The sequence below is a fragment of the Salvelinus sp. IW2-2015 genome, unplaced genomic scaffold, assembly GCF_002910315.2.
Source record: "Salvelinus sp. IW2-2015 unplaced genomic scaffold, ASM291031v2 Un_scaffold3336, whole genome shotgun sequence".
NCBI lineage: Eukaryota > Metazoa > Chordata > Actinopteri > Salmoniformes > Salmonidae > Salvelinus > Salvelinus sp. IW2-2015.
The window spans coordinates 1-12,335 of NW_019944620.1; the positions used below are offsets into that span (position 1 = coordinate 1).

Here is a 12,335-nt window from a genome sequence, read left to right on the forward strand (position 1 = left end):
TGGGAGAAGTGTTATATTGATCTCCAAACTAGATCATGGTTGTTTTATTATTTGCGATGTGTACTGGTACAATTCTCACACCTCAAATAAGACTTTATTTTTTGGATCTTGCTGATAAGCTTACTTTAATACAAACGTAAACGTATACACCTGGTGTAATAGGTGAAATCCAGAATGGATTTGTTTCTCATTTCTCCACCATCTTTTACATCATGTACAAGAAGTAAGTTATTAACATGCTCCTTTGACTGATCACAAAATTAATGAAGTTAGAATGTTATGAAAAATCCAGTGGCATTCGAGAATACTGGAAACTTAATTCACTCCTAAATGACCCAGTCTTTAACAAAGTAAGAAGGTGGAGGGAAAAAGTTCAAAGGAAGATCTATCACCATTACACACAGTAAGGAACTAAAGAAGCAAACATGTCTGAAAGGAGATGAGCTTATGAATAAGATGAATGTTCTTTTAGAAATGGATACCCTTTCAGCAAAGGAAGAAACAGATTTGAATACATCTAGAATAGAACTATGTCAAATGTACATTGATTTAATTATAGGGACTTCATTAGATCTAGAGAACAATGGGTTGAGGAGGGAGAGAAAAACACAAGCTATTTATTTGCTCTTGAAAAAAGGAACTATGAGAGAAAATCTCTTTTTGCCTTAAATATTGACAATACCTTGTGTAATGACCCTAAAATCATCTCTAACTGGGTATTCTTTCTATGAAAATCTGTATGAATCTAGTTTTAATGGACTTTAATGTGAACATTTTATGAAACATGTCCATGTTCATGGTCCAATGATTTCTGATGAGTTCAGGTCCATATGTGAAGATGAGTTTTCTACAGTAGAGATTAGAGATGCTCTTAAATATATGAAGAAGGGAAAAGCACCTGGAACAATCGATCTTTCTGTGAAATTTTATTTACACTTTTGGGAACGTTTAGAGGAACCAGTATTTAACATGTTCCAAGAATGCCTAGCTAATGATTATACCAACAACTGACAATATCCCTTTTCATAGATAAGGAGAACTATTCATAATAATTACAGATTTTGAATTGATAATTTTAGCATATGCTAATAAACTTAAAATGGGCATTAACACCTTTATAAATGAAAACCAAACTGGTTTCATGAAGGGTCGCACATCAGCTGTAAAATTAGTTTTAGACTTGATTGATTACGCTGATTCAGTTCACTCCGAGGATTATATTTTATTCCTCGTATTTTGTAAATCATTTGCTACAATGGAACACAAGTTCCTAATACATTGTTTTACACTTTTGGTCTCGGGACTAGCTTTGACTCTGTTATCATATGTTTTATAAAGATATTAATAGTTCTATTATGATTAATCGTAAACATCGAAAATATATGTAGTAGTGTATGCCAGGGTTGCCCTATTTCAGCTTTCGTATTGCTTTTAGTTGTTGAATTACTATATATTAGCATTTTAAATAACCCTGAATTAAAAGGTATTTCTATTTGGAAAAGGTGTATATATACAGTTGAAGTCGGAAGTTTACATACACCTTAGCCAAATACATTTAAACTCAGTTTTTCACAATTCTGAAATTAAATCCTAGTAAACATCCCTGTCTTAGGTCAGTTTGGATCACCACTTTATTTTAAGAATGTGAAATGTCAGAATAATAGTAGAGAGAATTATTTATTTCAGCTTTTATTTCTTTCATACAATTCCCAGTGGGTCGAAGTTTACATAACTCAATTAGTTTTGGTGCATTGCCTTTAAATTGTTTAACTGTGGTCAAAGGTTTCGGGTAGCCTTCCACAAGCTTCACACAATAAGTTGGGTGAATTATTGCCCATTCCTCTGATGAGCTGGTGTAACTGAGTCAGGTTTGTAGGCCTCCTTGTTCGACAATGCTTTTTCAGTTCTGCCCACAAATGTTTTATATCATTGAGGTCAGGGCTTTGTGATGGCCACTCCAATACCTTGACTTTGTTGTCCTTAAGCATTTTACCACAAATTTGGAAGTGTGCTTGGGGTCATTGTCATTTGGAAGACCATTTGTGACGAAGCTTTAACTTCCTGACTGATGTCTTGAGATGTTGCTTCAATATATCCACATCATTTTCTCCCTCATGATGCCATCTATTTGTGAAGTGCACCAGTCCCTCCTGCAGCAAAGCCCCCCCACAACATGTGCTGCACCCGCGTGCTTCATGGTTGGGATGGTGTTCTTCCGGCTTGCAATCCTCCCGCTTTTTCCTCCAAACATAACGATGGTCTTATGGCCAATGAGTTTATTTTTGTTTCATCAGACCAGAGGACATTTCTCCAAAAAGTACGATCTTTGTCCCCATGTGCAGTTGCAAACCGTAGTCTGGCTTTTTTAATGGCGGTTTTTGGAGTAGTGGCTTCTTCCTTGCTGAGCGGCCTCTCAGGTTATGTCGATATAGGACTCGTTTTACTGTGGATATAGATACTTTTGTACTGTTTCCTCCATCTTCACAAGGTCCTTTGCTGTTGTTTCTGGGATTGATTTGCACTTTTCGCACCAAAGTACTTCATCTCTAGGAGACAGAACGCGTCTCCTTCCTGAGCGGTATGACAGCTGCGTGTTTATACTTGCGTCTATTGTTTGTACAGATGAACGTGTACCTTCAGGTGTTTTGGAAATTGCTCCCAAGGATGACCAGACTTGTGGGGTCTACAATTTGTTTTCTGAGGTCTTGGCTGATTTCTTTTGATTTTCCCATGATGTCAAGCAAGGAGGCACTGAGTTTGAAGGTGGCCTTGAAATACATCCACAGGTACACCTCAATTGATTCAAATGATGTCAATTAGCTATCAGAAGTTTCTAAAGCATGATTGACATCATTTTCTGGAATTTTCCAAGCTGTTTAAAGGCACAGTCAACTTAGTGTATGTAAACTTCTGACCCACTGGAATTGTGATACAGTGAATTCTAAGTGAAATAATCTGTCTGTAAACAATTGTTGGAAGTCCTGTTAGATGTCCTAACCGACTTGCCAAAACTATAGTTTGTTAACAAGAAATTTGTGGAGTGGTTGAAAAACGAGTTTTAATGACTCCAACCTAAGTAMGTAAACTTAGCAGATGATACAACTCTGTTTCTAAAAGACAAGGAACAAGATGCTATTACACTTAATATTATCAAATCATTCTCTTCCGCTTCTGGTCTGGAACTATTGTCCCTGTGTATCTCAAATGACCATTCTATTGAGACTATTCCAGTGATAGATCATGTGAAATATTTACGGGTGCACATGGAGAAAAACCATATTGTCTGTCAACATCTCAATTTAAATCCATCTTTATTAACTGGCTCCAGTGTGAKCTCTCTATTATTGGAAGGGTTGTATTGTCCAAAGCAGAGGGTCTGTCACGTTATCTACCCTGCTCTATCCCTATCTGTAGCTGATCCAACCAGCAAGGATATCAACAAGACTTTCCTAGACTWRATATGGAAAAATAAACAACACAAACTTAAGAAATCTGTAATGTCAAGCCAAAGAGCTGATGATGGGCTTGAAGTACTAGATTTATTGATATCAACAATACCTTTTAAAGTAAACTGGATAAAAAAATATGTATGCTTAGCTCTGAATCTACATGGCATTTCATTCCTTATCATATTTTTAAGAAATTGGGTTGGTGCAACTATTCTCCAGCAAAATTACCCATCAAACTGTCAACATTTCCCCAACAAGCCCTTTTAGTTACGTCCACAACTTCTCCCCACACAAAACACTTCTGTGGAACAACAAAGATATTGTTGTTAAAAACAAGTCTTTATTCTTCCCTAAGTGGTTTGATAGAAATATTATATTTGTGCTTGATTTATTTGACAAAGAAGGGAATATTCTCTTATAGAAAGTTCTTATAAACATATAACTTACCAATACATTATAAAGAATTGGATTCTATATGCAAAGCAATACCTTCAAGACTTACTCAATTAATTAAATCTTATTTGTGTTTTGGAGTGCATGTCAAGTTATTGTAGGTGCACATCTTATGTTAGAAGGTTTCTCCCTGCTGGATAAGAAATGTAATAATACATTCTTAAGGGATTTTCTTAATTAAATTGTTTTACTCAAAGAACGAGATCTCTCGTAGAGGGAAATTCTTCTGGAACGCACATATAACTGACATTGAATGGAAGAAAGCTTGGTTTCTCCCTCACAAATGTTGTATATAAAGTAAAACAAATATTATTTAAAAAATCTTGCACAAAATATAATCCTTCTAACATAAATTGTGTTTTAGGACCACTATTGTTTTCACTATATATTTTACCTCTTGGGGATGTCATTCGGAAACACAATGTTAACTTTCACTGCACGGACACACAGCTGTACATTTCGATGAAACATGGTGAAGCCCCAAAATTGCCCTCCCTGGAAGCCTGTATTTCAGACATAAGGAAGTAGATGGAGGCAAATGTTCACTTTTAAACTCAGACAAAACAGAGATGCTTGTTCTAGGTCCCAAGAAAAAAGAGATCTTCTGTTGAATCTGACAATTAATCTTGATGTTTGTAAATCGCTTCAAATAAAACTGTGAAGGACCTCGGAGTTACTCTGGACCCTGATCTCTCTTTTGACGAACATATCAAGACTGTTTCAAGGACAGATTTTTTCCATCCACGTAACATTGCAAAAATGAGAAGCTTTCGTCCAAAAATGATGCAGAAAAATAATCCATGCTTTTGTCACTTCTAGATTAGATTACGCAATGCTATAATTCCGGCTACCCGATAAAGCACTAAATAAACTTCAGTTAGTGCTAAACACGGCTGCTAGAATCTTGACTAGAACCAGAAAATGTGATCATATTACTCCAGTGCTAGCCTCTGGGTTCCTGTTAAGGCAAGGGCTGATTTCAAGGTTTTACTGCTAACCTACAAAGCATTACATACACTCTACAACCACTGTAATTATTATTATTTGACCCTGCTGGTCATCTATGAACATTTGAASATCTTGGCCATGTTCTGTTATAATCTCCACCCGGCACAGCCAGAAGAGACCACCCCTCATAGCCTGGTTCCTCTCTAGGTTTCTTCCTAGGTTCCGGCCTTTCTAGGGAGTTTTTCCCAGCCACCGTGCTTCTACACATGCATTGCTTGCTGTTTGGGGTTTTAGGCTGGGTTTCTGTACAGCACATTGTGACATCAGCTGATGTAAGAAGGGCTTTATAAATAAATTTGATTGATTGAATTTGATAATAGGTTATCTAAATTCCTAGACTTAGAGGACATATGCCTTTTATGTGATAAAGAAGGGGAACTATTATGCACATTTTTTATGAGTGTGACTCTGTGAAGTTATTTTAGATGTGTTCAGTAATGTGGGGTTCTAGCTCAGTTGAGTATTGAATGCTGTTGCTTTAAGAATTTATCACGTGTGCAGAATGTGTGCAGAATGTGTGCATGGATGTGAGGTCCTACTAATCACTTCAAACAACCACAAACGGGTACCTTAAACAACTACTCACAACCACAAACAACCACAAACAGATACCCAAACCACCTTAAACAACCACAAACAACCCCAAAAAACRACAAACAATAGTGATGGTCATCAAAATTGTTAAAAGGTTTTAAAAACAATTCTAATAAATGCAATAGTTGGACAATGGATGAAGATGCTCCAAACTTACTTTTTAAAATCCATCAGGTATTGACTGAATTATACAGATGTAGGATCTTAGTTTGAGCCAGTTTGCTACAGCAGGAAAATAATCCTATAGCAATAGGAGATGGCAATTATTGTGTGGATTATATTTAAAGGACATTTTTTGTATGGGGTTGATATTTTTTGTTAGGGCAAATCAAGTCTGACATTTTAAAGTGGGAATTACACACTTCAGAAGCCTTTTTAAACCTCAAATACGAGTTTGTACTTCCTTTTGTGCAGAAAAATTCTCAATGACAAAAGAGAGATCAAAGTAAGATCTGTAGCACGTAACACATTTTACTGGCACAGACAAATAATTATTGGAGCTGTCACGGGATTTTGGTGGGAATTCAGCTTATATATATTATTTTAGATTTTTTGTTAAAATAAAGAAAATATTTGAATTATTTGCATAAATACACTGTGGAACAGGGCTGCAAAAAACCCCAAACAGATCCCTAAACACGAAAAGCATCCAGCTGAAGATGAGTGTGCTGAGGTCACCTGGTCTGCGAACCTCAAAGTTCATGCCGCTTGTGTTTCAGATGGATTTTTTGTGTCTCAGTTGGTATGTGCGCATGCAGTGCTCTAACACCCTGGACCAGAGCTATATATGTTGTCACTAGCTCTGTCCAGGGCATAGATAGAGCTTGCTCTGGTCCACATTAACTCTGGTCTAGCTTTTGGCCGTACTAACTAGCTCTGGTCCAGGGCTTAGCTAGTAGCTAGTTTGGTTGTTTGAGGTGCCTGTTTGGGGTTGTTTTGGTTGGTTTTGTGGTTGTTTGCGGAGATCAGTAGGACCCCTGACGTGTGAGGGTAACACAAGTTTGTATGAGTGCAACATGGGGTTCTGAAGTAAAGACTCAGTTTATTGCACAACAAGCCTCAGTGTGTCTGTAAAAGGGTGAATGAGAGAGAGCGCCTTTTGCTTTGGTGTCAGTCTGGAAATGACTTCAACCAGTTTAATCTGGAAACTCCAGTCTGTTCAGGGACTGCCCAGATTATTTATTCTGTAACATGTTTACTGCCCTTGATTTAGCTTGGTGTCTTGATTGTCTAAACACAGTCATTTAGCATGTTGTGCCCGCAGCCAAAGACCAGTTAGATCACACTATAAATCATTATCAGAAACTTTCAGTGAAAACTGTGTGCGTGTATGTTATGTTGTGCGTGCGTGCATTTGCGTGTGTGTGTGTGGTCTCCCTGCATGCGTGCATACATCAGTCCCTGCTTTTGTGGTGTGTGACTGTGCCACTGTGTCCCCTAGAGAATACCATATTTGGATTTTCCTTCCCTACACTAGTCACTGTAGCCTAATCAATGGTGTCGTCTGGGTAGTGGCTGGTAGAATAGCAGATCCACTGTTTTGTTACACTCAGAAGGACAGAACTGCTGAGGAAGGATCTGGTTAGAAATGCCAGATAATCAAGAAGACTTGATTAATTAATATAATATATGATGGGGAGATATACAGTGACAGAGCAGCCCTGTGGTGTGTGTGTGTGTGTGTGTGTGTGTGTGTGTGTGTGTGTGTGTGTGTGTGTGTGTGTGTGTTTTCCCGAAAACAAATACAGTATTTGTGTTGTATTAATCTCTGTTCTCAAGCAGCACTACACTGAATTGTTTCAGATTGACAAATGCCATTTACTCTTTATGAGGCATCAGTCTCCAAGACAAATACAATTCTGCCTTTTTTCTTCCTTTAGGATTTTTAATGGTAAAACACTGGAGTGTGCAGAACTGGGGGAACTTAATTGACTTAAGCCAGTGATTATAACTGCATCCCAAATGGCACCCTATTGTCTATATAGGGCACTARTTTTGACCAGGGTCCCTAGTGCACTATGTAGGGAATAGGGTGCTATTTGGAACACAGCCTACGAGCACCTGCCCTTTACATCGGTAATGAAATGTAGGTAAYTTATGTTTATGGCTTTTACATGGAAAAATGCACCAAGCAGGTTTAAGAAATCTAATGTTGCCAGGGGTTGTAGGATTTAGCTCAGAGGGCTAACACAGTATCGTGGTGTGCAGGAGACCTAGGTTCTAACCTAGCTGGTCTCATTAGGAAGAAGGTAACATGGAAGGATACTTATTTAAATGTGGAATGGAGACATTGGCTTTGCAGCCTTTTGACATACCATTCAGTGTTCAATACAAAATAATAGTTAATTAAACTAGACCTTATATTCAAAAGCTATGTTTTATGTTGCTGTCCAGCCTTGAAGTGGAAATATAGGCCTGAATATTTGACTGGGGAAAGGTACCACTAYAAAAGCAGTGTGCATATTGTAAAATAGAAAAGGACTTTTCATGGCACTGAACAAGATCAAACAGATTCATTTTCTACTAAAGGTGTTTTATCATAAAACTGTTTAATTGTTTATAATGCATACAACATTCACCTTAGTTTAATACTCATGACAGTCTTAAACTGGAGTGAAATAGAGTCAGATTTCTCTCCCTTCCACAGGGATAAACAAGTTCCTGAGAGAAGTTATAGTATACTTGACATTGCTTTATTACATTAATTAATGTTGTAGTTAACATGAATCAATGCATTAATTGATTAGGCTACATGTTATTGTCTGTAATAAAGGTATTACTGTACAGCCTGGGGGTAACATACATTACATACAATACAACACAGAGACACTGTAAAGACATTCCAATAATAAACAGACCTCATACACATGATCACATGATTKTCCTTCTGGTTAASATACTGGKTATCAGCTAATACAGKACAGATATAGAGTACATTCTGAAATMAATGAATAGTCATGATTAGAAATMACACATTACATAACACACATAACTACCTGATTACCATTGTTAATGCTCAGGATGCCAAACTAGCATACAAACTATATGAATGCAGATCTGGACMAATAATGGCCAGATATTTGTTATTGTCAACTGTCTCCACAACCTGAACCTTTATAGTAATTTGTTGAGGGGGAGGGAAGATTGACCGACAATAACAGAACCTTTTCCACATTTTGTGTCTYCCCTCATAGATGGTCTGGCAGTCATCTTTTCATTGTGAATTGAGCTGAATTGACAAAGCTGCATCCGTGTCCCAACATTTTATTAGGTCTCAGAGTCTGYAGAAAAGTTCATTTCCTCTGACACATTTGCATCAACGTTGGCAAGTTTCAGCTGGGAGGCAGTGTTACTCCTCCTCCTTTTGACACAAATGAAAATGCCCAATAGAATAACAATCAGCAGCATCACCAGTAGAACTGAGAGGATGGTAGGTGAACTCTCTCTGCCCCAGACTCCCAACTGACATCCAGCTTGTTGTRCAGACTGAGGTGAGAGGCAGTACAGGTGTAGTTGTGTCTCTTCTTTAGCTCCTCAGTACTGACCTCCAGACTCTTCCTCAGCTGGTAGGTCCCATCTCCACTAGGCAGCACCTCCCCCCCTGTCAGCTCCTGTTCTGCCACTGGCTGGCCGTCTCTCAGCAGGGTCAGGTTGATGTGGCGGGGGTAGAAACCAAARGCCAGGCAGCTCACCTGGAGCCCTCCAGAAACCTCTTTATTTATCAACCTGAGTCTGGGAGGAACTTTACGCATCACAATGTTCTTCTCTCTCTTCAGGATTCTCTTCAGGTTTTTGATGCAAATGGGAAGGTAAAAATTCTCAAWTTTTMTTATCATTAATCCTTGAATTATCCCATCCCATCCTAGTAGTTTTTACCAGCATCGTATGTAAAATGTGTTGTGTTGTAATACAACGCATAATCTTCAGAAATGCCATTGAAAATGTTCTTAAACATGGCCAAGGCTGGTTCACCATTGTCCAACATCTCACAGCCAGTCAATCTTTGCTGAACTTGAACACCTTCTGTGAGATTAAAGTGGTGCTTTAGGTCAACTGATCTGTCTTTCATGCTCTGGTATATATCTCCAAATATGTAAGCTTCATCCTGAGCTTCATCATCCTCGGTTTTCTCTGTGATATTTTGTCCCCTGTAGACAGACTGTTTATCATTGGAGTCATAGTAAGTCACTTGAACYTCATCCAACATRAKCACAACCGTAAACTCAGGGAAAGGCGTCTCTCCGTTTATATATGTTGCAAGTGCCCACAGAGAATGTGATCCTGAACCTGGGAGAGGAGTGATAATATACAAATTCTATAACATAATATGGAAATATAGATTACCCTTCTGAATCAGAGAGGTGCGGTTGTTGTGGATGGCTGTTCACAAATCGGAATGCGGAAAACACATTTCAGTTGAATGCATTCAGTTGTTCAATTGACTAGATATGCCCTTTTCCTTCACAACCCGTAAGGCGCAAATAAATTAGAGAGCAGCAGTGTGATTCACATCATCAATGCGCCATGTAGCCTAGATATCAATAATACGTGGTATCTGTATAGCCCGTAGGCTACACCCAACCCTGTACACAGTTATGTACATTTGACATTTTATGACATAATAAATCCTTAAATGAGGTAGAAAGTTAAACCCTTACCTGCGTTGACAATGGTGTAAAACGACAGAACAAACCGAAAGACAGACAGTTTGCCCATGATTTTGATAGTGTAGCCTCGTGTAGTAAGAAGTGAGTCTGACAGACTTTCCCTTCAACTTAAACAAGTGTCATACTTTCACTTTCACTTAGCCAACTGCGTAGAAAGAAGTGAGACTGAAATACTTTTTTTTGTATAGAGCTTGCATGCTTGTAGTCAAAGATATTTATAACTAACCAAAGATAATTAATTTGTGTCTTCTTCTTCTATGGTATATTGACAATCACAATTGAATGTGCATTCCGCCACCTACAATACAGGATGGAAACAGGATTCCCCCAAAAAACTGAACTACCAAAAAACTACCCAAAAACTGTTCAAATAAATAAATAAATCAAACAGATCTGATCCCTACACAGGTTCAAGGGGAACCTGGGATGTCGGGTATTGTTGATGAAACGTTACTAGAGAAGGGAGACCAAGTCAAGACGCCGGACAGGGTGGATCGGCATATAGTATAGGCAGTTTATTCAGAGGTAAAGATATCTTGCAAAGCGTGCACGGACTCGTTCATTTAGCTCAGAGGGAACTAGCAGAAGAGAGCCCCGAAACATATTGTGCAGTGCATGTTATACAGTGAATGACGTAGGTAGATTCTGGTAGTTCGTGCTCCTGACTGGTCGTTGTAAGTGGAGGCCCGTCCCCTCCACGCTGGTGTCAATGTCCCATTGGTTCTTGGCACTGTTCTTTGTTCTTGGAAACCCAGCCTGAAACAAGGGTGTGTGTGTGTGTGCATGTGCGTGCTCGTGGAGTGACATGCCTGCCTGTGTGTTTCTGCAGTTACAAGATGTTGTTGCCGACACCAGCAGCTGGCGCCCGAGGTCAGACCGCCCCCCCCCCCGTCTTATCAGTGCTCATGAAAGGTCTGAGTCAGCCATCCTCCCCTGCGTGTGGGAGTGAGGTTAGTATCTGTTACGGGCAGTACGTGTTTAACTGTGGGGTGTAGCAAGATATTTGCAACAAAGTCTGCTTTAATAAGGAAGGCATTATAACAGTATTATAGCTATGTGTTAAGGTCCAATAAAAACAACATTTATTACAGTATTCCGGTGCCAGTACCCCTTGCAAGTCTACAGATCCTTGAGAATCCTCAATCCAGAGTCCCAAACACTTTTCTGCCGCAGCCACAATAATGTCCAGTTTCTTCAACTTCTTTGAGACTTGTGCTGTACAGTTTATAACTTTGGCAATGGACGCAACAAAATCCACCTTTTTAACACACAGGGTATCTTTTGTATGGTAGCAAACATTTACTACAGACTGTATTGTATCCACTACCATATCTTCACTAGCATCCCTTGTTTTAGTCCCCTCCTGTACTCCCTGTTCACCCACGACTGTGTGGCCAAAAACGACTCCAACACCATCATTAAGTTCGCTGACCACACAACAGTGGTAGGCCTGATCACCGATGACAATGAGACAGCCTATAGGGAGGAGGTCAGAGACCTGGCAGTGTGGTGCCAGGATAACAACCTCTCCCTCAATGTGAGCAAGACAAAGGAGCTGATCGTGGACTACGGAAAAGGAGGGCCGAACAGGCCCCCATTAACATCGACAAGGCTGTAGTGGAGCGGGTCGAGAGTTTCAAGTTCCTTAGTGTCCACATCACCAATTAACTATCATGGTCCAAACACACCAAGACAGCTGTGAAGAGGGCACGAAAACACCTTTTCCCCCTCAGGAGACTGAAAGAATTTGGCATGGGTCCCCAGATCCTCAAAAAGGTATACAGCTGCACACAAAGTTATACAGAGCATCCTGACCGGCTGCATCACCGCCTGGTATGGCAACTGCTCGGCATTTGACCGTAAGGCACTACAGAGGGTAGTGTGTACGGCCCAGTACATCATTCAGGACTTACAGTTGAAGTCAGAAGTTTACATACACTTAGGTTGGAATCATTAAAACTCGTTTTTCAACCACTCCACAAATTTCTTGTTAACAAACTATAGTTTTGGCAAGTCGGTTAGGACATCAACTTTGTGCATGACACAAGTCATTTTCCCATTAATTGTTTACAGACAGATTATTTCACTTATAATTTACTGTATCACAATTCCGGTGGGTCAGGAGTGTACATACACTAAGTTGACTGTGCCTTTAAACAGCTTG

General features: G+C 39.3%; 1 pseudogene; it reads right to left on the reverse strand.

The window, feature by feature from the left end:
- Nucleotides 1-8,034: 8,034 nt before the first annotated feature.
- LOC112075676 (major histocompatibility complex class I-related gene protein-like) lies at nt 8,035-10,279 on the reverse strand (annotated as a pseudogene).
- Nucleotides 10,280-12,335: the final 2,056 nt, after the last annotated feature.